Genomic DNA, 17,393 nt, shown 5'->3' with positions numbered 1-17,393 from the left:
AAAATTAAAAAATGGATAAAAAATTGCAATTATTGATTTAAAAAGGGGAAAATCAGGAAATATAATATACATCTATAATCTTCATTTGAATTTGATCCTAAAACAGAAAGTTGGCACTCATGATTTACTTACTCGGCCGCACAAAATGATGCGGCGGGCCAGATTTGGCCCCTGGGCCGCCACTTTGACACCTGTGGCTTAAAGCATCGCAATATTAGCAGTCAAAAATGACATTTTCGTCTGCTACCAGAGCCGACACGATCCGGATTAGAGCCGAAATGAGTAAAACGAGATCGATTTTACAAAAAAACGTACTTAAAAAAATGTTTTTCAAAATTCCCGTACAAAAGTCGTTATCCGGCATACACAATTCGAAATGATCAAAAACATATAAGTTGACAAGCATGCAATATGAGACAATAGAAAACGAATTCAAGGAGTCATTGGTCGATGGCCGATAGGAGAAAACGGTACAGGATATCCGATTGATATCAAAACCATCAAGTGTGAAAAGAATGCAAATAAACATTTCACAATGCTAACATTCCTGGCGCATAAAAGAGCGCCAGATAATCGTGGCACATTGACGGCCTTGGCACAAGCTTGCGGTCAAAACGGACTCGATACATAACCATGAAACCATGCCAAAATCCCCAGCCCTCAAATATTTGGGCGGCCTGTTTAATCAGTTGGTTGGTCGGACAGGACAGAAATTGTGATGTGTACAACTTGACTGACACAATAGCCCGACAGATATGTAGCGCATGATTGTATATTTATTTACCAGCTTCTTGTTCTCATTGCGTTGCATGCCTGGCACTCCAGCTATCTCTCTGCTTTGGCTGTTGTTTCTCTGCAGGCTCACGCTCGACAGATAACGACGGCGGGGGGATCAAGATAACGCTGGGGCCCCAGACAGAATCCCCACGAGAGCCAACACGGCGATAGCCTCGTTTCGGCCCTCATTTACTGACTCTGACACGAGGTAATTACCCCTTAAGAAGCAGATAATCACAATCTAAGGCAATGAGCAATTAGCATTGACATGAGCTAAGGGGCTCTTATGGGATCCAAGTTAAAGGATTATCAGAGAAGCAAACCCGCAAGGGTGTCAAACTCATTTTTTGTTGCGGGCCACGTTGTAGTTTCGATTTCATCCGGAGGGCCAGTATGTCTTCCAACTAGGCTGCCAAAATTAATTGATTAATACATTGCAGTGGCGGGCCGTCAGGGCCTTCTCTGCTGGCCTAAGAAATATTTGAATCATATATTTTGTCCATCAATACTTATTAAATAATTCCAAATTGTCTGTTAGCTTCCTTTCATTGCTTTCCCCCCTGGTTGCACTGCTTCCAGATGTGTGTTTTCATATTGAAGCATTTAACCAATCACATTTCAGCCATTATTTGTTGCCAGGGTTAGAAATCTGCCTCAAGGCCTTCACAATCAGTTCTGCAGGCTCTGCTGCATTAAACAAGCGTCGATAAGACTGTTGCTTTAACCAATCAGAATTCGATTTTGGTGACACCAAGGCCTTCTCGTAGGCGTTTTTCAATCGTGCTGATCGATAGATCATTTTTGGACATTCAAATCGTCTGCAATTATTGATTTAAAATGAGCAAACACGGGAAATATTCCAATATTCCAAACAATGTTTATTTTAGCTTTTTTATATATTTTTAGATTTTACAAAATGATTTTCACTAACATGATGTAACGGTAATCCCCCATTATCGCAAATTCACTACTTTGTTTCCGCTATTAATTATTAAAAATGTTTTGTTTTTTTAAATATCATAATAATGTGAAAATCCATGCTGCTGGTCGACATTAACCGAGATATTCGAGGGATTACTGTAGTGAACTACAAATTTTCATTTCAGATAGTTGGCCACCTATTTCCGTCGTAGAAATTCACATTTATGTCCTAAAAATATGATGTGGCATACATATTAAAAGGAAAGTCATCAAATGGTTATTTAAAAAATGACAATACTATAACTGTAGCTCATCTTAATACAGAAAAAGTGACAATTTTACAAAATGGTGTTCAGTGTATGCAAAACTGAGTCTATAAAATAACACGCACTATAAAGCATTTTTTATCTAATGCATAAAAAGAGCTATAGAATCATGCACAAATGCTAATCTGTGAAGAAAAAAACATTGGGGTTCATCTTTTTGAAAAAAAAGGAAAAAAAACATTTTTATCAGTCCCTAAAGAGCCATTCTCGCAGCCAAAAAGAAGTCAAATCCTTCTATAAAAGTGCAAACTACATATAAAATAAAGTGCTTCTTACCATGCTCCCATGATGCAACATGAGAAAACATAAACAATGACATCACAAAAGATCCTACTGTACCAACCAATGAGTTAAAGCTAACCCCGTAAAGTTTTAGACTACCAAAAAAACAAAAAATAAAGGGTTTACAGCAGCTAATACATTTTCTTTTTTACGCTAAAAGACATAATTGTTCATTTTAAACAGTGCCTTTCTTTGTTCCTTTAGCTAGTGCATCATTTAACATAAATACTATTTGAAACGCCATATATTGAAAGAATATTTTCTTCTAATGGACTTTTTAGTACTTCCATAAACCGTCTGCAGGTTTCAACGATTCCGTGACCTTCATCTCGTGTTTTTATGACCTATGACAGCTGTTTTTTTCCCTTCCAATCATCACAATGGCGAAGAAAGACCTTCTTGTCCTTACCACCCGTCGTCCCGACCTCTAATTCCCAAGCTCTCTCTCGCTGTCTCCTTAGTGGTGTCCTCTGACTCCCAGAAACAGACAGAACCTAATAAGTGTGTTTACGGCCGAGGTCAGAGGTCAAACGTTCAACAACTCCGCACGACGTCTTTTGAAATGGAAATGCTGAACTGTAACTGTGGACTATTTACCGTCTTCAGTTGTCCTTTTTGGGAACTAGATTGGAATCCATGCTAATATTCCAACTTTGAAACTAGATTAGTAAATATTTTGACAGTAATTCATGCGTCAGCCGACATTCTTCATAACATAACTAAGTACTTCAAAGGGATCATAAAGATGCTTATCGGTATTATTGTTTTAATTCAATATACTGTATTTTCTGGCATATACGCCGTATTTGTCGCCAAAAAAATGATGACTGAATCGAGGGTACGGCTTATATGCGCACAAATTAGACTTGCACAAGGACAAAACGCCATAACGCAAGACAATGAGGCTGATATGGTCATTTATTTCAAAATAGAGAAAATATAAACATAAAACGCTAAAAAAAATGTTTTGACGTTTATGAATGAAATTAAGGAAAAAAAATTAACCGTATCTTGCATAAAACGTGAAAAAACTCAATTCTGCCAGCCATTGCTTGCTCAGGGCGCCGCCATCTTACCTAGGAATGACAAACTAGACCGCTACGGACACACTTCCTGGTTGTACTGGTCACCTGACTTCCTTTTTGAATTTGTCTATGTGCAGGCAACACCCATTAAGTGTATTTATTGGGTAAATTTTATGGGTGCGGCTTGTACGCGAGAAATTGTAAAATTCTACAATTGTAAGTACATTTTAAGGGTGCGGCTTGTACGCGACAAATTGTAAAATTCTACAATTGTAAGTAAATTTTAAGGGTGTGGCTTATATGCGAGAAATTGTAAAATTCTACGATTGTGAGTACATTTTAAGGGTGTGGCTTATACGCGAGAAATTATAAAATTCTATGATTGTAAGTAAATTTTAAGGGTGCGGCTTATACGCGGAGGCGGCTAATATGCGAGAAATTGTAAAATTCTACGATTGTAAGTAAATTTTAAGGGTGCGGCTTATACGTGAGAAATTGTAAAATTCTACAATTGTAAGTAAATTTTAAGGGTGCGGCTTATATGCGAGAAATTGTAAAATTCTACGATTGTAAGTACATTTTAAGGGTGCGGCTTATACGCGAGAAATTATAAAATTCTATGATTGTAAGTACATTTTAAGGGTGCGGCTTGTAAGTAAATTTTAAGGGTTCGGCTTATACGCGGAGGCGGCTAATATGCGAGAAAATTTGGTAGTTTTAATGTCGTTTTGCAAAGGAGGAAACACTACATCAGGGTCTGGGAAATGATTGCAGACATTCAGGGGTGTCTGAGCACAAAGCAGAGGTCTGTCAAAATTGAGTTTTCCATAACTGTACTCCAAAGACGAGCAAAACAATCACTTGGAAGCACGGCAGGGGGATCGGGGGGGGTTCAGAGTTCAAGAGAGACATGTTATCCATTTTGGAGAGAATGCTCCAGGGTTTTTTGTCTGTAAAGTAAAACATGATACATGACCTGACATGATAAATTGACTTGGTCTTTGTCTTCTCACAGTAAAATTCTCCAAGGGTAGATTTACACCTTGCGGTTCAGGAGAAACAACCACTATTTTCTTCATTTTTTTTTGCTCTCAGGTGACACTTTTGGCAGTAGAAAATAAAACACTGTATTACATTGGGAGCAAACCAAATTCCCCTGTGGCACATTAAAACTTTTTCAGCCTATGAAGGTACTCGTAAGAAACAGCTAACCAAGATGGGTTAAAATATATAAATAACAATAATAAAAATCTGTATTCTCCTTGACTTTTGCCTGGCAGATTGAAGAAACTGTAGCACCCGCAGCAAAGCAGCGCAAGCCCAGGAACAACTTGCAAACTCCACACAGTGAGGAACCACCTGGGATGGAACCCTCGACCCCAGAACTGTCAGGCCGAGACGGTAAGCACTCATTCAGTACCTCGCTTCTGTCAGTCTGCCCCAGGTCATCTGTGGTTATACTAATCTCATATTTAACAATGCAGAAAAGCATTTACTATATAAATCCACCACATTTTTATTATGGCGGCCCGGTGGCTCGGGTGATTTGCGCGTCGGCTTCACAGCTCTGGGGTTCTGGGTTCAAATCCGGGTTGGTCCACCTGTGTGGAGTTTGCATGTTCTCCTGCGTGGGTTTTCTCTGGGTATTCCGGTTTCCTCCCACATTCTAAAAACATGCATGGTAGGCTGATTGAACACTAAATTGGGCCTCGTTACAAGTAATTGGTTGTTTGTCTCATTCTGCCCTGTGATTGGCTGGCCACCGATTCAGTGTCCCCCGCCTCTGGCCTGAAGTCAGCTGGGATAGGCTCCAGCACCCCTGCGACCCTAGTGAGGATAAAGTGATTCAGAAAATGAATGAATATTTTTATTATTCACTGGTAATATGTGGAGCCAAATGAATGAATGAATATTTTTATTATTCACTGGTCATTTGTGGAGCCAAATGAATGAATGAATATGTTTATTATTCAATGGTAATATGTGGAGCCAAATGAATGAATGAATATTTTTTATTATTCACTGGTAATTTGTGGAGCCAAATAAATGAATGAATATTTTCATTATTCACTGGTAATTTGTGGAGCCAAATGAATGAATGAATGAATATTTTTTTGAACCGGAAGAATTCGGTAACACGAGTGCATTGTGAATCATCCGAGTTACAAGTTCTGACGAATGATTCATCTTGGGTGACTTCAGCTCATATCGATTTTGCGTAAATCGCATTCAATCCGGATAAACTCCGGAAATGGGACATAACTCCTGAAATGGGGTCGACTTAGGTTGCCAGCTCTGTATTATCCCTCCCAAAATTCACCGAAAATCTTCAGGTAAACATGATCTTCCCTGACAATGGCGGCGCGACAGCTGTGCCTGTTATTCTTTCAGCTCACAAGCTACTGTGTGAAAGGCGCTCAGTCCGGCGAGTATGCCAAGGGTATGTGAAGGGCTGTGTAATTAGAGACCCTCATTGGACAGTGGAGCCCAGTCATATACTTATGCCGTAAACACTTCAAAATAGTAGCTCGGTACCCCGGTAAACGCGGCGGACCCTTTCATAAACTACGTCAGTTATTCCCGTTCACCTCGGGTTGGACATTTTCCCTTAGCGCACTCCGTGGCTTGTGCGTGGGGGGTCCCGGGTGCCCAGAGCTTGATTAATCCTGACACGGGATGACAGTTCTCCAGCTGCCGTGATGGATTTTGCCGCACGTGTTCGGCGGGGCCTTGGAGAGCGTTTAAAACGCTCACCTTTCCGTTAGTGGGGCGTACCCCCTTTTTTTAAAGCTTGACGGCTGTGAAACAAGCCATGTCTCTGGTCATTAGTCCTAAGGACGCCGGGAAACGGATTGGACCCTTCTGACGGGGGGGCCCCCGCTAATAAAAAGGATTGCCCTCCAGAGAGGAGGTGTTTATCTATAAAGGTATGCAAGGTTTTTGGTGAAGATACGGAAATGGGGGCTTATATGAGGGAGAAATATCTTGTTTGTGAATCGGAATCTGAAAAATATTTCTTAAAGGATTAGGGACGTCATAAAATGAGCTAAAGATGGTAAGAATTCAGTTAAAATGTCAATTTTTAACACCGTTTACCCTGGTAAGTGTTGTCGGGTGTTGAAGTCTATCCCTACTGATTTTGGAGGAAAGGCAAATGACTGGTCACCAGTCATTCCCACAGAGACAGACAACGATTTCCACTCACAATCACACCACCACAGCAGGTGAAACACTACATCGTCAGGTAGCCTCAGTTAAAATAATGAGATGGAAACTTATTTAAAAAAATACATTAATAATAATACAGTGGTACCTCAAGATACGATCTTAATCCGTTCCCAGATTGAGCTCGTATGTCGATCTTCTCGTAACTCGAGCGAACGTTTCCCATTGAAATGAACTAAAAACAAATTAATTCGTTCCAACCCTCTGAAAAAACACCAAAACCAGGATATTGGATTGGAAAAAAATGTTTTTTTTCTTGTAATTCGCCATCTATTAACGATTTGGGGGGACTTTATCCACGGCAACGCACTCGTAACCGAACAAACAAATTTAAATTAACTTGGATTAATATATACAGACACACTCAAACATACGTTTAATGTAACTTTACACAAAACTGAATTCTAATTTTGGTTTCCATTTTTATACCTTCTGGCCGGGTTAGTTGTTTGCCACGCCTCCACCCTCACGTTCGCTATCGATGGGCTGTTTGCTGTTGTACTTTTCCCTTCAAAATATTCCGAAAATGATGCACACAAATGTCCTCACAATAGGATAACGCACGACCACTTGGCAACGAGAAGTAGTCTTGAATGAGCGATCGCGGGAGCTAACAGGCTAAGGAAGGAATAACACTGAAAAAATGCAACAGCTCAGCCTACCCACGTATTGATTGTGGGTAATGAAGTTTTATTCTGAGAAAGGGTGCCATTGGCTATCGGTGTTGGGTGCACGAGTATACTTCATTACCCAGAAAGCCCTCTTTTTGCCCACGATGCGTAGGAGAAACTCGTTTCAAGAAATCGTTCAGTGCTCGTAGATATCTGTTATACACGAAAGAGATGCAGCAAAAAAATGCGCTACAATGATAAACAGCCTCTCATGTCATGGCCACCTGGCTTTCTCGCATCTCGAAAAATTTTCTCGTATCTAGAGCGAATTATTTGCTCAAAATTTTCCTCGTATCACTGTATGCACAATTAAAAAAAATACACATTTTTCAATATTTGCAACAAAAGAACAAAAACGCCCTTTATTTTTTGTTGCTGCATTTTTTCACATGAGGTTAACCGCTAACCACTAATAGCTTTGTAAATTGCATCAAAAGATCGCCTCTTTTAATCGTACATTTTGTTCCATTTCACGAGGACACGGGTGACAACCTAAGCCGTAAAAGTGAAAATACATGACGCAACCCTTGGTATTACCGCAATAAAATTTACTGGCAAGGGCGAGCCCAGTGTTACAGATGTGGAAGGCCAACTTCTTTAATTAGGGAACGTGCTGTGTGGTATCTCCAAAAAGACCCGTGGAGAACTTGAAGGACTTGTTTTGCTTTTTTTACATAAGTCGAAACGCTGGCGTCACGCATAGGCACGCTATAGTAAGGAGTTTTGGGAATATGCCAGGATTATGGGATGCCAGGAAGAGCAAATAACAGAGCGTAGTGTTGACAGCCACGTTAAGCTTTTTACATCTCCTTACGTGGCTGGTGAACGAGGATCGCACGTGAAGCGCCAGTTGCTCGCTAGAGAGAATTAAGAACAGAAGTCGTCGGTAAACATGACAATCTGGATAGCGCATCGGTTTTAAAATTGAAAACACATTTGGGAAAGAAGAGCGTTTTGACAGAAAGATGGCATGAAAATATAAAATACACTGATAGGCATCGTTATTTTGTAAAGTATTGAGTCATTTCATATGGTATTGGATAGTAATATCATTTTATTTGTTGATGTTTTTGATAGGTTTGTCCTGTTTGGTGGTCTCAAGGGAGGTGGAAGGTGTCGCAGCTGGCTTTGGATGCAAGTAAGATTACTTTAAAGAGGATAAATTGTATTTTCTGGACACTTTTTTTCAGTTTGACTGTGGCGTCGTCTTATATTCAGGTGCAGCTTTTTTTTCGTGCTAATGTGGTGAGAAATACATAATCGGAAATCGGGCCCGATCACGTGATTTTCAGGATCCAAATCGGTTGAAAAATCATTTTTCAATATGACGTGAATTCATTTTGATCTGCTATTAAGTATAAAAAATATTTTGAGAATACAACGATTTTTAAAGAGAAACAAAAACCGCAAACAGGCGGAACGTTACGTTAGCTCGATATTTTAGGAAGCTAGAACTCAAATACATTCCAACTAAACAATCCTAGAGAGGCAAAATCAGCTACCGAATATTCATATTATTTTGATTCTGGTCATACTTCTCCCAGCCTTAATTTAGAAGGTGGAAATTTATGCGTGGTGGTCTCAGTTGACCCGCATACGTGCACCCACACTGCCTGAAGGCCTGCGCCACACTGTCTTCAACAGATGGACTTCCTTTTGGGTGCAAAAGGCCAACGAGTTTATGGAGCACAAATCCTTCTGGGTGTCTGACTGGGGAGAGGAACTTCAGCACACATACCATATACACACACACACACTTGCATTTCTACACACAGGACATTTTCAGTGATTCTGACCTTTGCAGCGAGGAGGCTCGGTCAGCCCAATGTAGATTTTTGATGGCTTGACCTGTTTTTCGAGCTGGAAAAAAATGTGTAAATGGAGAAAACAGCTTCCCAGACAGCTGAGGGGATTTGCCTCAACAGCTAATTAAAATGTGTGAGCGACCTTGTGCCCCGTTATGAGGGGGAGCTGTTTCAGGCCTGAGCAGCGTCGACAATCGGGAGTTTACATTTTTAGTTTACATTTCAATTTGACGTTGTTAAATGCTTCTGTTATAATTTTTTTTGCAGTCTTGTTCATCTTATTTCAAATTTTTAACACACCGTCCAGGCCCTGAGGATGCAAAGCAGCCCCAAACCTCCTTGTGGTTGTTTTGTAGGCTGACATCCATCCCATAGATTTAACGGAGGGCGTTTACCGTTAATGTAAAGCATATTACTGCAGTACCCGCGCTGACTAGATGATGTATTTGGGTCATAGGAGCGTAGGATTATCAAAATAACTCAAAAAGCGTGTTCACATGCACCCTTGAAGCGGGTTGGTGGTGCTTCTCCCGATTCTTGAATGTGAGGGCAAAGTCAAAAAAGCAAGTTGGCAACGACTCGGATCTTGTGATAAAGAGAGGATGTGAAGGTGTGATGAGAAAATCAGGAAAAAGCACAATGGATCCATTTGCGAGTGGTCTTGTAACCGGAACATTTCGTGTTGTTTGCGCACGAGAGGAGGAAATGACCACGGGGTGGTCTGATGGGGCAGTGGGTGCGGGGATAACCCCAATTCAGAGCGTGACCACTTTAATATGTAGGGCAGCCTTTATGTCATGCGCATGGCGTGGAAGGGTCGGGGATGGGGTTGGCACGACATACTGACCGACTTCATGTGTGGGAGCCGGTTCAGAGTTCAACGTGGCCGTTTGTTTTTTGCGGAAAGCCTTTTGCGACTGCAATGCCTCGTAGTGAGGGCGATGCCCTGTTTATTGGAAGTCATTGCAAGCTATTTACGGTGATGGACGTCCAATCCAATTTGACCTGGAGGGCTAACAACAATGGAAGAATCCCCAGTCAAATTGGATTGGACGCCAATCACTGTCAACTGTTGATTTGGATATAAAACGGATTCCTATGCATTACTGCTGTGCTAACGATAATATGTAGACACTATATCGCCAATTTTAGGATTTGGTATAAAAAAAAATGCATGCCCCCTGCTGGACAGTAGAGAATCTATAAGCAACAATAAGTTGTTCATTAATTAACCGATATGAACAGAAGATAACTTCATAAATCTTAATAATCATGAAGTAAAACACGTGTCAAAGTGGCGGCCCGGGGGCCAAATCTGGCCCGCCGCATCATTTTGTGTGGCCCGGGAAAGTAAATCTTGAGTGCCGACTTTCTGTTTTGGGGTCAAATTAAAATGAACAGTATAGATGTATATTATATTTCCTGATTTTCCCCTTTTTAAATCAATAATTGTCATTTTTTAATGCATTTTTTCTGTTTTTAATTCAAAAATCATTTTGTAAAATCTAAAAATATATTTAAAAAAAAGCTAAAATAAACATTGTTTCAGATCTATAAAAACTGAATATTCAGGGCTTTTAATCCAGTTCTTTTAATCCATCTATAAAAAAAATCTAAATATTATATCTAAAATGGTCCGGCCCACGTGAAATCAAGTTGACGTTAAAGCGGCCCGCGAACCAACCCTAGTCTGACACCCATGATGTAAAATATATATATAAAGTAATCATTGAATAAAAGTTGGTCTATTTCAAAGTATATCAAGTGTTTTTTTAATAAACAATAACAACACTAATAATGATATAACCATAATTGTGAAAGAGTTAAGCAACTATTGTGGCAGTAATAATGGGGGTGATCCTAATTTGTTTTTTTTCCGTTTATCGCGGCCATGTCTGGTCTACATGAACTGTGATATTCGAGGGATTACTGTAGTTTGCAGCCCACCTGACAGGTGCTGTTTGCAAGATGGGTGCAAGATGGGAAAATGTATATTGTAGTGAGTTAGTTGGCTGCGCTATGGCAACGGAAGTCAGATTAGAGTGATCAAGTCACATTAGAATACAGTAGATTAACCTTACATCAGCTGCGGGGCGGCGACATGCGGGCCTGCTGCTGACACACATTCAGAAAGCATGCTTGAAGAGGCTGAAAAACATCAGGCAGTCAGACGGTGGCTGCTCTTCCGTCGTCACGCTGGGTTTGAGAGAGACAACCACTGAGCCAACGTCAGGCTGGAACATGCTAAAGCTTCATTAATATTCTACTCTGAAAAAATAGTGCCAACCAGCCGACCTGAATTGAAGTGAATTTAAGTAGTGCTTCATAAAAGATGGCCGACTACATTCGAGGTATTTTGATGTTATAATAAAACTAAACATTTGTGAAAAATAGATATTTTTTTCATTATTATTTTAATTCAATATAAATATAAATCAAGCCAAAAATTATTATTACTGGTATTTTATTTTGAATATTTTTTAAATGATTTTTTTCATTTATATTTTAATTCAATATAAATATAAATCAACCCAGAAAGAATTATTACTGGTATTTTATTTTAAATATTTTTAAATGATTTTTTTATTATTATTTTAATTCAATATAAATATCAATCAACCCAAAAAGGATTTTTTTCATTATTATTTTAATTCAATATAAATATAAATCAACCCAAAAAGAATTATTACTGGTATTTTATTTTAAATATTTTTTTAAATTATTTTTTTCATTATTATATTAATTCAATATAAATAGGAATCAACCCAAAAATATTTTTTACTGCTATTTTATGTTAAATATTTTTTAAATGATTTTTTTCGTTATTATTTTAATTCAATATAAATATAAATCAACCCAAAAAGAATCATTACTGCTATTTTATTTTAAATATATTTTTTAAATGAGTCTAGCATATTTTCCTTCTTTATTTAAACCCAATTAAAAATAGAGCAATGTCAGTATTACTCTTTCCCCATAATAAAAAAGTAAACGATTAAAAAAATCTAATATAAAAGAATAACTATCCTACTTTGCGGTTTTTCGTTTATCCCGACTGTGTCTGGTCTACATTAACCGCAATATTTGAGGGATTACTGTATTTGGATTAAAAAGAGGATTCCGGGGATTATTAGTCCAACAATGCTACACAAATATTAAATGATCAAAATCAGTGTGAAATCATTTAATTTTAATCAACTGGTTAATTCCTCACGGCAGCCTATGACGAAAATTAGCTTACCCCGGCTGCCCTATGTTCTAATCCAAGCTTTCCCCGTACCAAATGTGAACATAATAAGTGAATATAGTAATAATATTTGAAAATCCGTCCTTATAAGCATGGCCGACGGGATAAAAGAGGCAAAGAAAAGCGCGTTTTCTCGCTGAGTGACAGCGTAACGCAATTAAGGCATCGGGAAAGACAGAGGCAGGAGCTTAATTACCCCAAGATGCATGCCCGCTGTCTCCACCGCAATTTCTAATGAGCAAAGAGCACATGTTGCCAGTCTACAAGAAATATTACAATACGTATTCAGTTCTAAAACACATGCTGGGATTTGCCGGTCTGGAAACAGACCAATGAAATGAAAGCAATAGACGACTACTATTCCGGCACTTTTTATCCATTGTACAGAGATGATCAAATATTTACAATTTTTTTAAATTCAATATAAATATAAATCAACCCAAAAAGAATTATTACTCCTATTTTAATCAAATGTACGATAAAAATATTTTTTAAAGGAGTATAACATATTTTCCTTCTTTAATTAAACTCAATTAAAAAATAGAGTAATGAGAATATTTACTCTTTCCTCATAATAAATAGAAAGTAAATGATTAAAAAATCAAATGTAAAACAATAACTTATGGCAGTAATAATGGGGATGATCCTACATTGCGGTTTTCCACTTCTGGTCTACATTAACCGCGATATTTGAGGGATTACTGTATTTCGGTTAAAAAGAGGAGTTCGGATGTTATTAAATGTACGACAAAAATATTTTTTAAATGAGTATAGCATATTTTCCTTCTTTAATTAAACTCAATTAAAAAATAGAGTAATGAGAATATTTACTCTTTCCTCATAATAAAAAGAAAATAAATGATTAAAAAATCAAATATAAAACAATAACTTATGGCAGTAATAATGGAGCTGATCCTACTTTGCGGTTTTTCGTTTATCGTAATTCGTTTAGGGTTAGGGTTACGATATTTGAGGGATTACTGTATTTGGGTTAAAAAGATTCAGTTCTAAAACTGTAGATTGTAGATAGCTGTGATTGGCCGGTCTGGAAAGAGAACAATGAAATGAAATACTACCTCCGACCAATAGACGACTGCTATTCCTGCACTTTTTATTTATTGTACAGAGATTATATTTATTTGCATCTGACATTTTCGAACCCGCGCCATTCATTACAATACACATACACATCGCTCTAGCCTATATGTACTCTAACACATAAATCAAGATGTAACCTGAGCATCACTGCAGCTGCGAGTGCTTTTTTTACGCGTTAGCAACACACTACACATCCCGCTAAAAACGCCATTTTGAAAACAAACGTTTCGTATCATGTTCAAAAACCTAATCCTTCTTTAAAGGTAGATTTGTAAATATCCATTTTTATTTTTTCAGACTCTGTATATTATTTCATGTCACAATGTAATGTACATTGTGCGGCTCCTCGGCCACAAATGGCTCTCATTTGAACACGACGCCGGTATTGTAAATAACCAAAGCTAATCGTCTCGTGCACAAACAATCAAGGCCGCCGGTGTTTAAAAGCAAGCGCACTTAACATTTCCCGTACATATCGCTTTACATAACACTGGAATAGCAGTGAAATTGCTGCAGGGGGTGCGGGGGTTGTGTCAGAGACCATTTATGACCTAAGTAAGGAAAGGGAAGTCCCAGTAAGCCTGGCCGGATTTTAGCACCAATTTATAGCGCCCCCATCAGTTGCTTCCCATTATTGTAAAATCCTGTTTGAATAAACTGTGCAAAAGATATAGTTGTTATCAACGAAAAAAACGAACTGAATTAAGATCAGACATTTTACCAAGGCTAGTACTATTTTACCCAATCAAATGTGAGTGTACAGATTGCCCACCCTTCCGCATCTAGTTATTACCGTATTTTCTCGCATATTAGCCGCATTCGCGTATAAGCCGTACCCTTAAAATTGCCTTAAAATCGTTGAATTTTACAATTTCTCGAGTATAAGCCGCCCCCTAATTCACAATTTTCACCTCCATATTCATGGTTTTAATAGGGAGTACAAATGTGTTACTTTGAAGGGAAAATATTAAGAAAAATCATTGCACGTGGTATTCATGAGATTCTGTATAAATCGATTGCTGGATTGCATTCCTAAAAGGTGTTGGCTACACGTAGATAAATTCAAAAAGGAAGTCATGTGAGCAGTACAACCAGGAAGTGTGTCCGTCACGGTCTAGTTTGTCATCCCTAGCCAGCAGAGGGAGTACAAATGTGTTATTTTGAAGGGAAAATCTTAAGAAAAATTATCGCACGTAGTATTTCTGAAATTCTGTCTAAATCGATTGCACATTCCGAATGGGTGTTGCCTGCAGGTAGACAAATTAAAAAAGGAAGTCATGTGAGCAGTACAACCAGGAAGTGTGTCTGTAGGGTTCTAGTTTGTCAACCCTAGGTAAAATGGCGGCGCCCTGAGCGAGCAATGGTAGGCAGAATGGAGTTTTTCACGTTTTATGCAAGATACGATTAATTTTTTTCTTAATTTCATTCATAGACGTCAAAATTAATTTTGTTTAGCGTTTTATCTGTTTATGTTGTCTCTATTTTGAAATAAATCGGGGACGCATTGTCCTGCGTTATGGCATTTTGTCCTTTTCACCTTGCAGTTTCGTGCTTGTCATGTCTAATTTATGCGCATATAAGCCGTACCCTCGATTCAGTGATCATTTTTTAGAGTGACAAATACGGCCAATATGCGAAAAAATACGGTACGCCAACTGAAATCAAATACAGATCCCGACGCTTTGAACTAGATATATTAAAAGTGCGGCTGGGCATCGGTATCAGCTTCCTTTCCCGGTGCACGGCGTGTGGCCTGGCATGAGTCCTCAAATGACGGAATAGCAAACATCTACAAGATGCGTGTGCGATGACACACGGCGTGCCAGCCACACTCCAGCATGGTCGCAATGTGGGAAACTTCCCCCCCGGTTGTCGCCCTTGCCAATCCGAGTTATTTAACCCGTTTGCGCGCACCCGTCATCAACCACGTAAGCGACCCAAATGACTTGACCTCTGCCACATTTAGATTTCTGCTCATTCATTGAAAGAACATTTGAAAGCCTTGTCGTACATAAAGAAGTAAGACGTCACCAATTGCCTGGAATCTGATTCTCACACATTTGTGCGAGAGAGTGGATGGTGTCCCGGGCATCAGGCCACGGGTCTATTGCTGGAGACGTGAACTCTTGGGAATGTTGGGATGTGGACGTGAGGTGATTTGAAGTGGATAAGGAAGCAAAAGGAAGACTTGTGGACAGTATTTTCGATAAGAAAATATTACAACATGAACTTTTCAATAATAATTATCACAAATAGGGCCTTAAGACATATGTAAGTGTCTGGTTTTTCGAAATAGCAAACTGGTTTTACCGAAACTCAGTACAGTGGTACCTCGACCTACGATCAGCTCTACCTACGACATGCCCGAGGTACGATGAAAATTTTGATTGAATAATTCGCCCGAGATACGATCAAAATTTCGAGATGCGACCAAGCCAGGTGGCCATCACATGAGAGGCTGTTTATCATTGTAGCGCACTGTCTTATTTTGCCGCATCTCTTTCATGTATAACAGATATCTACGAGCACTGAACGATTTATTCAGACGAGTTTCGACCAGGAAACGCACAACGCGTGATGAAGTATACTCGTGCATACAACACCGATAGCCAATGGCACCCTTTCTCAGAATAAAACTTCATTACCCACAATCAATATGTGGGTAGGCTGTTATTCCTTCCTTAGCCTGTTAGCTCCCGCGATCGCTCATTCAAGACTACTTTCCGTTGGCAAGTGGTCGTGCGTTATCCTATTGTGAGGACATTTGTGTGCATCATTTTGGGAATATTTTGAAGGGAATACAACAGCAAACAGCCCATCGATACCGAACGTGAGGGTGGAGGCGTGGCAAACCGCTAACCCGGCCAGAACGAAGGTAAAAAAAAAAGTTTAAAAAAATTAGAATTCAGTTTTGTGTAAAGTTACATTAAATGTATGTTTGAGTGTGTCTGTATGTATTAATCCAAGTTTATTTAAATTTGTTTAAACGTATGTTTGAGTGTGTCTGTATATATTAATCCAAGTTAATTTAAATTTGTTTATTCGGTTAGGAGTGCATTGCCGTGGATAAACATGTAATATTTTTTTAACAGCGTTTCGTACCAGCATGGGCAAAATAATAGGATTTCTATTACATTACATTTTCATAAGATACAGTATTTTTACTGGTCGAAAAATATTGGAATTGCATCAGATTGGTATTGGATCCGCAAATCTATATTGAAAAAAATGGATTGGATATATTTGATTCCATATTGCAAAAAAATTTGTTTTTTAAGCGTTTGTGAGGTTTTTATAATAATGATGCAAAAAAATGGAGTAACCATTGAATAAAAGTTGGTCTATTTTCAAAGTAGTTTTTAATGAACAATAATAACACTAATAATAGTATAATCATAATAGTGAAAGGGTTAAGCAACTATTTTTTTAGATGCAGTATTGTGGTAGTAATAATGAGGGTGATCCTACTTAGCGGTTTTTCGTTTATCGTGGCTATGTCTGGTCTACATTAACCACGATAATCGAGGGATTACTGTATATATATCCTATTCTCTTGGGCAGAACGTTATAAACTTCCGAGTACTCAGCTCAAATGGTTTCTGTTTACCAGAAATGTAGAGAAACACAATCTTGGGGAAAAACTGCAAAGGGTGGCAACGGCACTTCAACACAGCAGGTGTGCTAAGTAAGCTATTTCCTTTTCAGTTGGTCAAAAGTACTCTCGTTTCTGTCCGAGTCGAAAGGTTGGACCGAGGCTCCGGGGCGCCAACATCCTCCCGGCCGTGGCGGCGTGCTCTCAAGGGGTGTGCGGGGGGCGTGGGGGGCGACAAAGCTCCGGTCCGGACTAATCAAGTTGGCAGATGACTGACGTCTGGCTGTCCATCAAAGTGTGACCCGGGGCGTACTTTTAATGAGATCCATTCCGCGTGACAGGCGCCACTTCTCCCTGGGCTGTCTGTCTAACGCCAGTCAGGTTGCTGCTGCCTACATGTGTTGCTGTTTTAGACCGTGTCTTT

The 17,393-nt window shown here is 39.0% G+C and overlaps 1 protein-coding gene across 1 annotated transcript in view; it reads left to right on the top strand.

Annotated features, from left to right (window-relative positions):
• The first annotated feature begins 4,648 nt into the window (after positions 1 to 4,648).
• LOC144075178 (semaphorin-3F-like) overlaps positions 4,649 to 17,393 on the top strand; it is a 91,881-nt gene continuing 79,136 nt past the window's right edge. Inside the window, exons 1-2 of the mRNA XM_077601986.1 lie at positions 4,649 to 4,732; positions 8,305 to 8,365. The gene's annotated coding sequence lies outside the window, so the exon portion shown is untranslated. The remainder of the gene's footprint in view (positions 4,733 to 8,304; positions 8,366 to 17,393) is intronic.

Source organism: Stigmatopora argus, chromosome 6 (genome assembly GCF_051989625.1).
Source record: "Stigmatopora argus isolate UIUO_Sarg chromosome 6, RoL_Sarg_1.0, whole genome shotgun sequence".
Taxonomy (NCBI): Eukaryota; Metazoa; Chordata; class Actinopteri; order Syngnathiformes; family Syngnathidae; genus Stigmatopora; species Stigmatopora argus.
Note: the sequence above shows the minus strand (reverse complement) of the source record. Positions and strands in the feature narration are given on the sequence as shown.